A 14,629-nucleotide genomic window follows, 5' to 3' on the forward strand; every position below is an offset into this window, starting at 1 on the left:
AGTAGGTATTATGGTATCATGGTTGACCCAAGATAACTGTTTTTTTATTTTACAATCCATTAAAGGGGTACTCCGGTGCTTACACATCTTATCCCCTGTCCAAAGGATAAGGGATAAGATGCCTGATCGCAGGAGTCCCGCAGCTGGGGACCCCCGGGATCATGCACGCGGCACCCCGTTTGTAATCAGTCCCCGGAGCGTGTTCGCTCCGGGTCTGATTACGGTTGACCGCACGGCCAGCGGCGTGTGACGTCACGCCTCCGCCCCCGTGTGACGTCACGCTCCGCCCCTCAATGCAAGCTTACGGGAGGGGGCGTGATAGCTATCACGCCCCCCTCCCGTAGGCTTGCATTGAGGGGCGGAGTGTGACGTGACACGGGGGCGGAGGCGTGACGTCACACGCAGCCGGCACTGCGGTCGCCTATAATCAGATGGAATCTCACATAACTTTTTAACTTATCTCTGGAAGGCGATGGAATCTCACATAACTTTTTAACTTATCTTTTTGTTTTTAATTTACTTTTATTAAACTTTGATTAAAGAATTATAAATATAAAGGGTGGTTGTAGGACAATACCTCCATTGTCTATTAAAAATGATGCATGGGACAAAAAGCATTCCTTTCTTTTTTTTTCAGCCATATTTGCAGCTTTTTCTCAGACTAGGGAAGAGTCTCTATTAGTTCAATGGAGGCAGAAAAAAATATGAGCATGTTATGTTGATCTTGTTATGATGATATTTTAGAATACTTTGGATTGTATGTACTGTAGATTTAGTATTCTCCTAATAATAATAATAATCATAACAATAATAATAATAATAATAAAAAGGTCCATTTACATGTCAACTTTTACTATACCACTAAATAACAATCCTCAGTGCACAAAATCATCATGACCCAAAGGTAGACATTTACACTATCCCCATGATAGGGCTCTATAGATAAAGTCAGCCATCTGACCTGTGTCTGACGCTGCTAATATCTCTGGGCATCAGGGAATAGTTTCCAGGCTGCCATCTTATATGAGCAGAATGTGCAAATAATCAGCATAGGCCCACAAAGAGCACAGTGCTGACATGTTGGTGAGTGTTGTGGCATCTCTGACAACCCACAAAGCTTAGAGCAGCTGCCTCTTTTGTAAATAACCAGTGTACTTACTGCTGTATGTCCACCCTCACCCTTTAGCTTCTCAGCAGCAGCTCAGTGCTTAGTGTAACCCCTTCCTTGCTCAACTATTTATTTCCTTTCTGCCCACATAGAACCTTGCAAAACCATTGCATCAGTAATCCCTTCTCCCTTCACATGCTATTTATAGAACTGTACTGTGTAAATTATCCCCCAGCACATTGCAAGTCTGTTAACTGCACTTTCTCCAGCACTGTGATGGCATATAGCAAAGTGGAGTATGTGCTGTGGTGAGATTGTGCAAAAAAAGTAAAATAAAGGAAGTCTTGTGTTCTTCTGGCAAACAACCCAGCTCTGATCCTCCTTCTCTGAAATAGAAAGAATGAAAAATAGCTGTGCACTATAAAAGGGAATCAATAACTGCAGTGTGAGAGCTAAAATTACATTGTCTTTCAGTTAATCTCTCTCCGTGGGTTCATTAAGGCGTAAAAGTTTTATTTCTTTGATATGTAAAGCATTAAAGGGGTACTCCGCTGCTCAGCATTTGGAACAAACTGTTCAGAATGCTGGAGTCGGCGATGGGAGCTCGCTACGTCATAGCCCCACTCCCCTCAATGCAAGTCCCGTAGACTTGCATTGAGGAGGCGGGGCTATAACATCACAAGCTCCCGGCGCTGGCTCCAGTGTTCGGAACAGTTTGTTCCAAAAGCTGAGCAGCGGAGTACCCCTTTAATGCCTGTATTAAGTAAGCTGTTTTACATGCTTAAATGAAAGATGGACTTAAGAAAGTCCTTAGACCTTTCTGAGTGGTTTAAAATGTTGGAGACCACGTCAAGATTTCTATTAATATGGCTCCTGTGGAATCTGGATAGAAAGTAATGTTAGGCTGGGTTCACACTACGTTTTTGCCATACTGTTTTCAATCCGTTTTTCTAAAGAAAACCGTATGGCAAAAAAACGGATGGAACAGTATGGAAAAAAGTAAACCGTATGCGTTTTTAAACAGTATACTGTTTTTAAAAGTGCATACAGTTCCGTCAGTCTTTATAGAAAAAAAAACATATGTTTTTGAAATTTTGTCCATTTTTAATGGGAGGGGTCTTGGGTGGGGACTTTAGGATTCAAATGCGCATGTGCAAAGTAAAAACGTATACGTTTTTCCCGTATGGAACCGTATACATGTGCGTTTCCCATTGACGACTGTTACGCCTAGCGCTCCGGGTCCCCGCTCCTCCCCGGAGCGCTCACGGCGTCTTTCTCCCTGCAGCTCCCCGGTCAGTCCCGCTGACCGGGAGCGCTGCACTGTCATGGCCGTTGGGGACGCGATTCGCACAGCGGGACGCGCCCGCTCGCGGATCGCATCCCAGGTCACTTACCCGTTCCCGTCCCCTGCTGTCATGTGCTGGCGCGCGCGGCTCCGCTCTCTAGGGCGCGCGCGCGCCAGCTCCCTGAGACTTAAAGGGCCAGTGCACCAATGATTGGTGCCTGGCCCAATTTGCTTAATTGGCTTCCACCTGGTCCCTGACTATATCTAACCTCCTCCCATGCACTCCCTTGCCGGATCTTGTTGCCATTGTGCCAGTGAAAGCGTTTTGTGTGTCTAAAGCCTGTGTACCAGAACTTCTGCTATCCACCCTGACTACGAACCTTGCCGCCTGCCCCCGACCTTCTGCTACGTCCGACCTTGCTTCTGTCTACTCCCTTGTACCTCGCCTATCATCAGCAGTCAGAGAGGTGACCCGTTGCTAGTGGATACGACCTGGTCACTACCGCCGCAGCAAGACCATCCCGCTTTGCGGCGGGCTCTGGTGAAAACCAGTAGTGACTTAGAACCGGTCCACTAGCGCGGTCCTCGCCAATCCCTCTCTGGCACAGAGGATCCACTACCTGCCAGCCGGCATCGTGACAGTAGATCCGGCCATGGATCCCGCTGACGTCCCTCTGCCTTATATCTCTGATATCACCACGGTGGTCGCCCAGCCATCCCGACAGATCGCCCATCTAACCCACCAGCTGTCGGAAGTATTCACCATTGTGCAGCAACTTCAGTCGCAACTTCAGCAGCAATCATCTCCTCCGCCAGCTCCTGCACCCCTTCCGCAGCGAGTGGCCACTCCTAGCCTCCGCCTGTCCTTGCCGGACAAATTTAATGGGGACTCTAAGTTTTGCCGTGGCTTCCTTTCGCAATGTTCTCTGCACTTGGAGATGATGTCGGACCAGTTTCCTACTGAAAGGTCTAAGGTGGCTTTCGTAGTCAGCCTTCTGTCTGGAAAAGCTCTGTCATGGGCCACACCGCTCTGGGACCGCAATGACCCCGTCACTGCCTCTGTACACTCCTTCTTCTCGGAAATTCGAAGTGTCTTTGAGGAACCTGCCCGAGCCTCTTCTGCTGAGACTGCCCTGCTGAACCTGGTCCAGGGTAATTCTTCCGTTGGCGAGTACGCCATACAATTCCGTACTCTTGCTTCTGAACTTTCCTGGAATAATGAGGCCCTCTGCGCGACCTTTAAAAAAGGCCTATCCAGCAACATTAAAGATGTTCTGGCCGCACGAGAAACTCCTGCTAATCTACATGAACTCATTCATCTAGCCACTCGCATTGACATGCGTTTTTCTGAGAGACATCAAGAGCTCCGCCAGGAAAAAGACTTAGATCTCTGGACTCCTCTCCCACAGTCTCCACTGCAATTTGCGCCTAGGCCTCCCGCCGAGGAAGCCATGCAAGTGGATCGGTCTCGCCTGACCCTGGAAGAGAGGAATCGCCGTAAGGAAGAGAATCTTTGTCTGTACTGTGCCAGTACCGAACATTTTTTGGTGGATTGCCCTATCCGTCCTCCACGTCTGGGAAACGCACGCTCGCACCCAGCTCTCGTGGGTGTGGCGTCTCTGGATGCTAAGTCGGCTTCTCCACGTCTCACGGTGCCTGTACGGATTTCTACTTCAGCCAGCTCTTCTCTCTCAGCCGTGGCCTGCCTGGACTCTGGTGCTTCTGGGAATTTTATTCGGGAGTCCTTGGTGAATAAATTCCGCATTCCGGTGACCCGTCTTGTCAAGCCACTCCACATTTCCGCGGTCAACGGAGCCAGGTTGGATTGCACCGTGCGTTACCGCACGGAGCCCCTCCTAATGTGCATCGGACCTCATCACGAGAAAATTGAATTTTTTGTCCTTCCCAATTGCACTTCCGAAATTCTCCTTGGACTACCCTGGCTTCTACACCATTCCCCAACCCTGGACTGGTCCACTGGGGGGATCAAGAGTTGGGGTCCCTCTTGTTCCAAGGACTGCCTTAAACCAGTTCCCAGTACTCCCTGCCGTGACCCTGTGGTTCCTCCTGTATCCGGTCCCCCTAAAGTCGTTAGGGACTCTGCCTGCCACAGAAAATGCCTCTCCCCCCCTCCCAGTCCCTTCAGGCAAGCCTCTGTGTCCCCTCATGGCTCCCGTCCTTGTGTCTCCCTGCCCCGTGCCAAGCTTCACCCTCTGCCCTCCCTCCCCATTCCTACTTCTGCTGTACTGCCTGCCATTGAGGAAACCATCCATTCCTTCCCGGTGTCCTCATCCCAGGGGAGGCAGTCACCGGACAAAAAAAAGGGGAGACCTAAGGGGGGGGGTACTGTTACGCCTAGCGCTCCGGGTCCCCGCTCCTCCCCGGAGCGCTCACGGCGTCTTTCTCCCTGCAGCTCCCCGGTCAGTCCCGCTGACCGGGAGCGCTGCACTGTCATGGCCGTTGGGGACGCGATTCGCACAGCGGGACGCGCCCGCTCGCGAATCGCATCCCAGGTCACTTACCCGTTCCCGTCCCCTGCTGTCATGTGCTGGCGCGCGCGGCTCCGCTCTCTAGGGCGCGCGCGCGCCAGCTCCCTGAGACTTAAAGGGCCAGTGCACCAATGATTGGTGCCTGGCCCAATTTGCTTAATTGGCTTCCACCTGGTCCCTGACTATATCTAACCTCCTCCCATGCACTCCCTTGCCGGATCTTGTTGCCATTGTGCCAGTGAAAGCGTTTTGTGTGTCTAAAGCCTGTGTACCAGAACTTCTGCTATCCACCCTGACTACGAACCTTGCCGCCTGCCCCCGACCTTCTGCTACGTCCGACCTTGCTTCTGTCTACTCCCTTGTACCTCGCCTATCATCAGCAGTCAGAGAGGTGACCCGTTAATAGTGGATACGACCTGGTCACTACCGCCGCAGCAAGACCATCCCGCTTTGCGGCGGGCTCTGGTGAAAACCAGTAGTGACTTAGAACCGGTCCACTAGCGCGGTCCTCGCCAATCCCTCTCTGGCACAGAGGATCCACTACCTGCCAGCCGGCATCGTGACAACGTCCATATTAAAAAAAACTTATGCGGTTGTAGTACGGTTTTTAAACCGGAGTCAAAACCGTGGTTGACCACCATTTTGTCTACGGTTTAAAAACCGTACTGCAACCGCATATGTTTTTTTTAACATGGACGTCAATGGGAAACGCACATGTATATGGTTCCATACGGGAAAAACGTATACGTTTTTACTTTGCACATGCGCATTTGAATCCTAAAGTCCCCACCCAAGACCCCTCCGATTAAAAATGGACAAAAGTTTCAAAAACGTATGGGTTTTTTTTCTATAAAAACTGACGGAACTGTATGCACTTTTAAAAACAGTATACTGTTTAAAAATGCATACGGTTTACTTTTTTCCATACTGTTCCATCCGTTTTTTTGCCATACGGTTTTCTTTAGAAAAACGGATTGAAAACAGTATGGCAAAAACGTAGTGTGAACCCAGCCTAACACTGGTATTTGGGCCAGACAGGTAATGAAAGATGGTTCCCGCAGCTTGCCATTCTGCTCCTGTAGATGTGGTAGTAGGGGTATGATGATTCATATTAAATTGAATGCCCACGTCTGCTGGTTTTGGATCAGGATTTATCACCTTGTATATTAATTGACAGATGTCAATTTTAAAAAGTGCCCAGTGCGGGCCTTATTAAACGAATCTACGGTATGTCACATGTGCAGAAGAGTATGATGAAAAGTACATATATATATATATATATATATATATAAATATAATGTTTTTTTTTCTTTAATAAATATATCGTACAACATATTTTCATCTTAGCTGCCAAAATTGTGATTGCCAGGAGTAGAGATGAGCGAAGTTACACTGATTCGATTCGTCAAGAACTTCTCGGCTCGGCAGTTGCTGACTTTAGCCTGCATAAATTAGTTCCGTTTTCAGGTGCTCTGGTGGGCTGGAGACTCTCCTAGGACGGAACCCCCCTTTTCCAGCCCACCTGAGCACCTGAAAGCTGAGCTAATTTATGCAGGCTAAAGTCAGCAACCGCTGAGCCGAGGGTTCGTGATGAGTCAAATTACTGTAACTTCGCTCATCTCTAGCCAGGAGTTGAAAACTTAGTCTATCCCCTCTAAGGGTGCATGCACACCACGTTTTTGCAATACAGTTCCTGTATCAGGTTTTTAATGAAAAACGGATTCCTCAAAACCTGACTAAACTGTATCAAAAAGTGTGTACAAATTTTAACCCATATACGGTTGAAAACTGTATACGGTTAGAAGAATGATGTCCAGTTGCATCCGTTTTTTAAGAAAAAACGTATACATTTTTAACTTTTCACTCCATTTTGAATAAAGTTTCACTTGTTTGATTGAAATTCCAAGAAAAAAAAAACTGTGCAAAGTCAAAAACCGTATGCTGTTTTTACTTTCATACAGTTTGTGTCTTCTTCTTGAACATTTTAATAAAACTTTTTTGAAAATAAATATTACAGCAAGTAGGCACTCACTACTATTCCCTGCATGCTTCCAGAATGCCATAGGAAACAACATGAATATAAAATAGAAATAAACACTATACTCTTAATTGTAAATAAGTCTCTCACATATTTGCGTATTGTAGTGTACTGACTTTACAATATTCTATTGTATTGTGCCTCCACACCGCCCGTACACTGCTCAAAAAAAATAAAGGGAACACTTAACACAATGGCCCAGATTTTTCAAACTCTGTGAGAGAAAAAATGGAGTGATTTCCCCATAGCAACCAATCACAGCTCAGCTTCCACTTTACTAGAGCTCATTAGCTGAGCTGTGATTGGTTGCTGAGGGAAAATCCCTCCACTTTTTCCATCACACAGTTTGAGAAATCTGGGCCAATATAACTCCAAGTCGATCACTCTTCTGTGAAATCACACTGTCCACTCAGGAAGCAACACTGATTGACAATCAATTTCACATGCTGTTGTGCAAATGGAACAGACAACATGTGGAAATTATAGGCAATTAGCAAGACACCCACAATAAAGGAGTGGTTCTGCAGGTGGTGACCACAGACCACTTATCTGTTCCTATGCTTCCTGGCTGATGTTTTGGTCACTTTTGAATGCTGGTGGTGCTTTCACTCTAGTGGTAGCATGAGCCTGAGTCTACAACCCACACAAGTGGCTCAGGTAGTGCAGCTCATCCAGGATGGCACATCAATGCGAGCTGTGGCAAGAAGGTTTGCTGCGTCTGTCAGCGTAGTGTCCAGAGTATGGAGGTGCTACCAGGAGACAGGTCAGTACGTCAGGAGACGTGGAGGAGGCCCGTAGGAGGGCAACAACCCAGCAGCATGACCTCTACCTGCACCTTTGTGCAAGGAGGAGGAGGAGTACTGCCAGAGCCTTGTAAAATTACCTCTAGCAGGCCACAAATGTGCATGTGTCCACTCAAACGGTCAGAAACAGACTCCAGGAGGGTGGTACGAGGACCCGCCGTCCACAGGTGGGGGTTGTGCTGGCAGCCCAACACCGTGCAGGACATTTTGAATTTGCCAGAGAACACCAAGATTGGCAAATTCGCCACTGGCGCCCTGTGCTCTTCACAGATGAAAGCAGGTTCACACTGAGCACGTGACAGACGTGACAGAGTCTGGAGATGCCGTGGAGAACGTTCTGTTACCTGCAACAACCTCCAGCATGACCAGTTTGGCTGTGGGTCTGTAATGGTGTGGGGTGGCCTTTCTTTGGGGGGCCGCACAGTCCTCCATGTGCTTGCCAGAGGTAGCCTGACTGCCATTAGATACTGAGATGAGATCCTCAGACCCCTTGTGAGACCATATGCTGGTGCGGTTGGCCCTGGGTTCCTCCTAATGCAAGACAATGCTAGATCTCATGTGGCTGGAGTGTGTCAGCAGTTCCTGCAATAGGAAGGCATGGATCCTATGGACTGGCCCACCCGTTCCCCAGACCTGAATCTGATCGAGCACATCTGGGACATCATGTCTCGCTCCATCCACCAACGCCATGTTGCACCGCAGACTGTACAGGAGTTGGCGGATGCTTTAGTCCAGTTCTGGGAGGACATCCCTCAGGAGACCATCTACCACCTCATCAGGAACATGCCCAGGCTTTGTAGGGAGGTCATACCGGCACTTGGAGGCCACACACACTACTGAGCCTCATTTTGACTTGTTTTAAGGACATTATATTAAAGTTGGATCAGCCTGTAGTGTGGTTTTCCATTTTGATTGAGTGTGACTCCACATCCAGACCTCCATGGGTTGATAAATTTGATTTCCATAGATTTTTGTGTGATTTTGTTGTCAGCACATTCAACTATGTAAAGACGAAAGTATTTCATACGATTAGTTCATTCAGATCTAGGATGTGTTTTCTTAGTGTTCCCTTAATTATTTTGAGCAGTGTATTACATAGTTCTTCTATGTTACACGATTTTCATGGCGCTCCACTAGTAGAGGCTCAGTCATGAATATTACTTCTGCACCCCCTGTAGTTATTCATCTGTCAGTCTATATAAAAATGTGCACCTCATGTTGTTGTTTCATGCTAAAACAAATTTCAAGATAGTGAAGACAAAATATGATTTCATTTATGCAGTTTCCTTGAAACATTAATTTGTAGTAATGGATTCAATTTCACTCCTACAGAGTAGGTTGGTCTGATCTACTTGTGGGGGGATCTTCTGAATATAGAGATTCATTATGAAAAATCATAAATTCACTTACTCATTTTGCTCACAAATGAAAAAAATATACAGTTACATAGCGGCATGAAAAAGAATGAGGCCCCAACGCATAATTTCAAACATCTATAAAATAGAGGAATCTGTCGTTGTTTCCTTTTTTCAGACAGAGACATGAGATGGATGTTTTACATAAGTGAAAGTAACAAATGCACAGGGAGAAGATACTCCAGGGGGAAATGGGTTTGAAAAGAAAAAACCTTTTTATTTTTGTTTTAAAGTATCCGAATTTTGTTCTAGAATAATTACAATGTTTAAAGGGGTACTCCGCCCCTAGACATCTTATCCCCTATCCAAAGGACCCCAACTTCGCGGATGACTGCCAATGGAGGGCGGAGGCTCGTGACGTCACGGTAACACCCAAATCTTGACATCACGGCCACACCCCTCAATGCAAGTCTATGGGAGGGGGCATGATGGCCACGCCCCCTCCTATAGACTTGCACTGAGGGGCGTGGCCGTGACATCACGAGCCTCCGGTGCTGCATCCGACGATCTAAAGAAACACCAGGTTCAGCAGGGAGACCCCCGCAATCAGACATCTTATCCCCTATCCTTTAAGTCCATGTCAGTGATTTGGGGTATGTTACAGTGTTCACATACATTTAGACAAAGGCCCATTTAAAGGCGTTATCTGGCCTCTAAAAACTGACGGCCTATGGTGCGGCCATGCTCTAACTGGCAGCACAAAGCAATTGAGCATAATTGCCTGTCATTCGCTCCTGCACCCAATGATTGCCCCAGACATTAAAGCCAAGGAACAGCATCACAAAATACAGGTACAGTATATGCCTGCATGATCTTCAGAAACTTTATTAAGCATCAATATATTATGTAGTGGGATATTATCTATTATTCAGGACTGCCATTAATAATTGCTTAGCCACGTACAGCCTAGGACAGTCAGGGACTAGGACGCAAATTGGCAGGAGATCATTGTAGGAGGGCAGGAGGTCATAAACACATACTACTGTTTGGGGGGGGTCTCTAGCAGTCATAAATATATACAAGTGCTTGCTTGCTTTGGGGAAGGGATTGACTCGAATTCATAAACATTTAAAAGGAATTTGTCAGCTCTAGATCATCCTCAGAACTCAAACGTCAAGGTGGCTGCACTGAGCCACAAGATGCCCACCTCCCACCCTGCTTTCCTTGGTTGATTGGTGTGACCAGAATTACTTTATCAAACAGTCTCCTATGCAGCGATGCCTCCTTGTTGAGCGGAGTATTCTTGGTGATGTCACAGAGTCTAGGTCTGTGACTCGACTGAATGGGAATAAGCGGAAGCTTAGTGGACGTGGATCTTCATATAAACACCAGCAGATTGAAGATACCGTTGCCATCTCGCCTCTCATGTGCTAACAAAGAAGTTTGGATCTCACCAATGAGCCAGGAATGGTGAAGCACATAGGAGACTTCATGCCAGGTCAGGGAAAGGTACCCAGCTTGCACTTATTAGAATGAGTGTCCCAGCTATGTACCTTGCCTCTTGGGCATTAATCTTAGGAAGGGAAAGATTCCTGGTTGCAAATACTCCTTTCTTTCGATGAAGGGATAATTGTGGGGTGACTGGCCTCTATAACCCCATGAGATGACCACTTGACAAGAAATGTCCCTTGTGGATTCAACTGACTATTGTATGTTTTGTATATTTAGTGTCTTTGGGACCTCAGACAGACAGTCTAAGGTCTTCAGGACCTTCTACAAACAGACGGACAAGGCTGGCGACAGTGTGACCTATACTGCTGCGGTGAGTGCAGGATATCGTTTTGTTTCGGCTATTATAGTCATGGATGCTGTATGTTATTGTCCTAGCGCCACTTCTGGTCTTTGCCCTGAGTACCAGCAGTGTACATCCAGGTTGCATAGTTTGGTACTGCTATATTGAGGGGTCACGGTGCCGCTCTGATTTCTACTGAGCTGTCTACTGGTATATTTAGTGCTTATTTTTACCTGCACTATTAAAACTTAAGTCCCTATAGACCACCTCATTTATAGTTTAGGGGATTTATTTTCGTATACCATCAATACAAACTAATTCCCTGTGAGTCCCTACTGGTTTATTATGTAGTAAACATCAAGCTGACTTTAATACAATCAATATCAATTCAGCACAAACATCTGTTCGAGCCGTTGTAACGCACCACTTCAATGCCTTTTCCCAGTAGCCACATTTAAGTTTACACCTCCTGGTGAAGGACCATATGAAACACAGCCAGATAACACAAGTATCTATGTGAATAAATCCCTATTAAACCACTTCGCAGAAACTTGGGTAAGTTCTTTTTAATACTACAGACATTTCATATGCAAAGAAGTTGTCATCACCAACATCTGTGACTTTGAGCCCAGTACTGGAGAGATGAAAATTCCTGTAGATTAGAATATTCAATGGAATATGAATTTATTCATAGAGTGCTTTCAAGGACATGCCGAGAGAACACACTCCTACATTTAGAAAGTGCACAACACAGCAACAAAACTAAAGAGACATAATTCATCAGATATATGCTTTAAGAAGTCTTCTGATAACATATTGGGGTTTATGGTAGCTAGAGACTTAAAGGGGCACTCCACTGGCCAGCGCTCGGAAAATTTAGTTCCGAACGCTGTGTGGGTCGGCCACACCCCCTCAATGCAAGTCTACGGGAGGTGGCACGCCCCTCCCATTGACTTGCATTGAGGGGGCGTGGCCAACCCCCACAGTGCACGCGCGCACACACACATCGATCAGAACTAAATGTTCCAAATGCTGGCCAGTGGAGTACCCCTTTAAAGGAATGGGTCATATAAATTTAAAGGTTTTTTTCATCTGTTATTAGTTGTGACGCCCAATGAAAAAGTGTTTGCTTATAGTCTACGTTTCCATCATCCTGGTAACCTGCACATCTGATGTTATAAGATTCCCTGGAATGTAATGGCACGCTGTACTATGAAAGTATCCTACTCCAAAAACATTGCTTCTACAGAGAAACAGGGTGCCGCAATAAGACACCTTAAATGCAGCATACAAAGTGCCTTAGGGTCAGTAAAAGTCTATTCACATGTTGTGGCCATATTGTGTAAGCAAAATACATGCATTTTGCAGGCATCTCTTGTAAAAAAAAAAAAAAAACCACTAAAAGCCATTAATATTACAGCAGTTTGTGAATAAACCCCATTATATGGTGTCACTCTTACTCAAGACCAAAAACCAGATTTAAATAAACCCCAAGTTTCCCACTAACCTCATATCCCTCATTAATGGATAATTTGGTATAGTGGATTGTTTGGAAAGGTTTGCTTTAGTTATACATATTTTTTTTTTTTTACCAATAGCTAGCAGATCTGCAGGGATAGAAATCCAGCTAATAATCCATGTTTGATTCCTATAGCCTCTGCGCTGAATGTACCAGATGTTTATTAAAAATGATAAAATGAGAGCCGACATTGCTACAAAAGAAAAAAAAATGTTTATATATAATAGTCAAATTCAGCAGTGCGGCTGTGGGTAGACCGATGGCAGATGACTGTTCTCAGACACAACAGGGGACAGTTTACGTGGTCAAAACTTTCAATCAAAATTTTGCAACATGCCCTTGGTTGCCAGCAATGTTTCAGTATTAGGCTTGAGGATGTCTGCACTTATGCTCTCCACAGGCCATGCTCTTTTCTATAGGGAATGTTCACGTGTTGTGTACACTGTGGAGTTTATCATTTACATGGCAGAAAATAAGCAGCATAATATTAGCATTTTATGTGCTAAATGTAATAGAGTCCCTGGGTCATGCGCAGAGCACCCAGCGAATCTAGTAAAATTAAGTCAGGGACATATAAGGGTATATTCACACGTTTGCTGTGGATTTGTTACTGGTAACGTAATGTACTTAAATGATTGAATACAGCAGTAAATACACAGCAAACAGCGTATGTGTGAATGTATCCTAAAGCATTACTGCCTTACTCTTCAGCAGAGTAGCTGGGGCTACTAGTGTGTCTGCATTACATATGAAGTTCCCATAGCACTCAACGTTTGTAGCATAATGGGGGTCACAGAAACAAATGTGTGAGTGACTGACAGTGTATGCATCGCCGGTCAGGTACACAGGTCTTAAATACCTAAAGCAAATGTACACTATACTGTAGCCAATGCAGATGTCACATTGACGCACTGTGCCAGTCAAACATCTATGGTAGAGATGAGCGAACTTACACTAAATTTGATTCGTCACAAACTTCTCGGCTCGGCAGTTGATGACTTATCCTGAATAAATTAGTTCAGCTTTCAGGTGCTCCCGTGGGCTGGAAAAGATGGATACAGTCCTAGAAAAGAGTCTCCTAGGACTGTATCCACCTTTTCCAGTCCACGGGAGCACCGGAAAGCTGAACTAATTTATGCAGGATAAGTCATCAGCTGCCGAGCCGAGAAGTTCGTGACGAATCCAATTTACTGTAAGTTCGCTCAACTCTAATCTATGGCACTGGTAATATCTGTAAATGGTTCTTGTAAAAGGAAAAGTGGGAGAAGGAGTTTACATTTCACCAAGGTTTGTGTTTTACAGAAAAGAATGCATCATTGGACTGTACTTCTGAACTGGATAGTAATTCATACTGTATCTCAAGTAAGTTATTCTTTTACACTGTCTAATGCATTGTGGAGATCAACCCCTTATTCATAATGAGCTTTTATTATTTTGGTTCCCAATAAAAGTTCTGGATTATTACTATACCAATTGGTGTCTACTAAAAGAGGAATTCCAGTTTACCACATAAAATATGGATGCCATCTGTAAAGTCATCAATATGACTTTTCTTATACATCTCTGATTATATATAAGCCCAAGGAATGGATAGCCCTAAAAAACCATCAAATAATCTAGTTGTCATATCCAAACAATACATTGCAGTATAGCTAATTAATCTGTTTTGTCCTCTACCAGTAGTATATAAAAAAAAAAAAAATCTGTTCATATTGACATATTAAAGGGGTATTCCAGGGGATTTTTATTTTTTTAAATATATCAACTTGCTCCAGAAACAGATTTGTAAATTACTTCTATAAAAAAAAAAAAAAATCTTAATCCTTCCAATAATCAGCTGTTGAAGTTGAGTTGTTCTTTTCTGTCTGGCAACAGTGCTCTCTGTTGACATCTCTGCTTGTCTCAGGAACTGCACAAAGTAGAAGAGGTTTGCTATGGGGATTTGCTTCTACTCTGGACAGTTCCCGGGAAAGGTGTCATCAGAGAGCACTTAGACAGAAAAGAACAACTCAACTTCAGCAGCTCATAAGTACTGAAAGGATTAAGATTTTTTAATAGAAGTAATTTACAAATCTGTATACTGGAATATATATATATATATATATATATATATATATATATATATATATATATATATATATAAAGTCCCAAAATAATGCAGCACTACTTATCCAATCCAGCAAACAATGGTGGTGCCAGCGTCCAAAAAAAAGACTTGATCAAGGTCCTCCATAGACAAA

The 14,629-nt window shown here is 44.9% G+C and overlaps 1 long non-coding RNA gene across 4 annotated transcripts in view; it reads left to right on the top strand.

The window, feature by feature from the left end:
* The first annotated feature begins 10,442 nt into the window (after positions 1-10,442).
* The window catches only part of LOC130368553 (uncharacterized), an 80,346-nt gene continuing 76,159 nt past the window's right edge, over positions 10,443-14,629 (top strand). For all 4 annotated transcript variants that reach the window (XR_008892502.1, XR_008892500.1, XR_008892501.1 and 1 more), the window contains exons 1-3: positions 10,443-10,576; positions 10,807-10,900; positions 13,692-13,751. This is a non-coding gene — a long non-coding RNA (uncharacterized LOC130368553). The remainder of the gene's footprint in view (positions 10,577-10,806; positions 10,901-13,691; positions 13,752-14,629) is intronic.

This window comes from Hyla sarda, chromosome 4, assembly GCF_029499605.1.
Source record: "Hyla sarda isolate aHylSar1 chromosome 4, aHylSar1.hap1, whole genome shotgun sequence".
Classification (NCBI taxonomy): Eukaryota; Metazoa; Chordata; class Amphibia; order Anura; family Hylidae; genus Hyla; species Hyla sarda.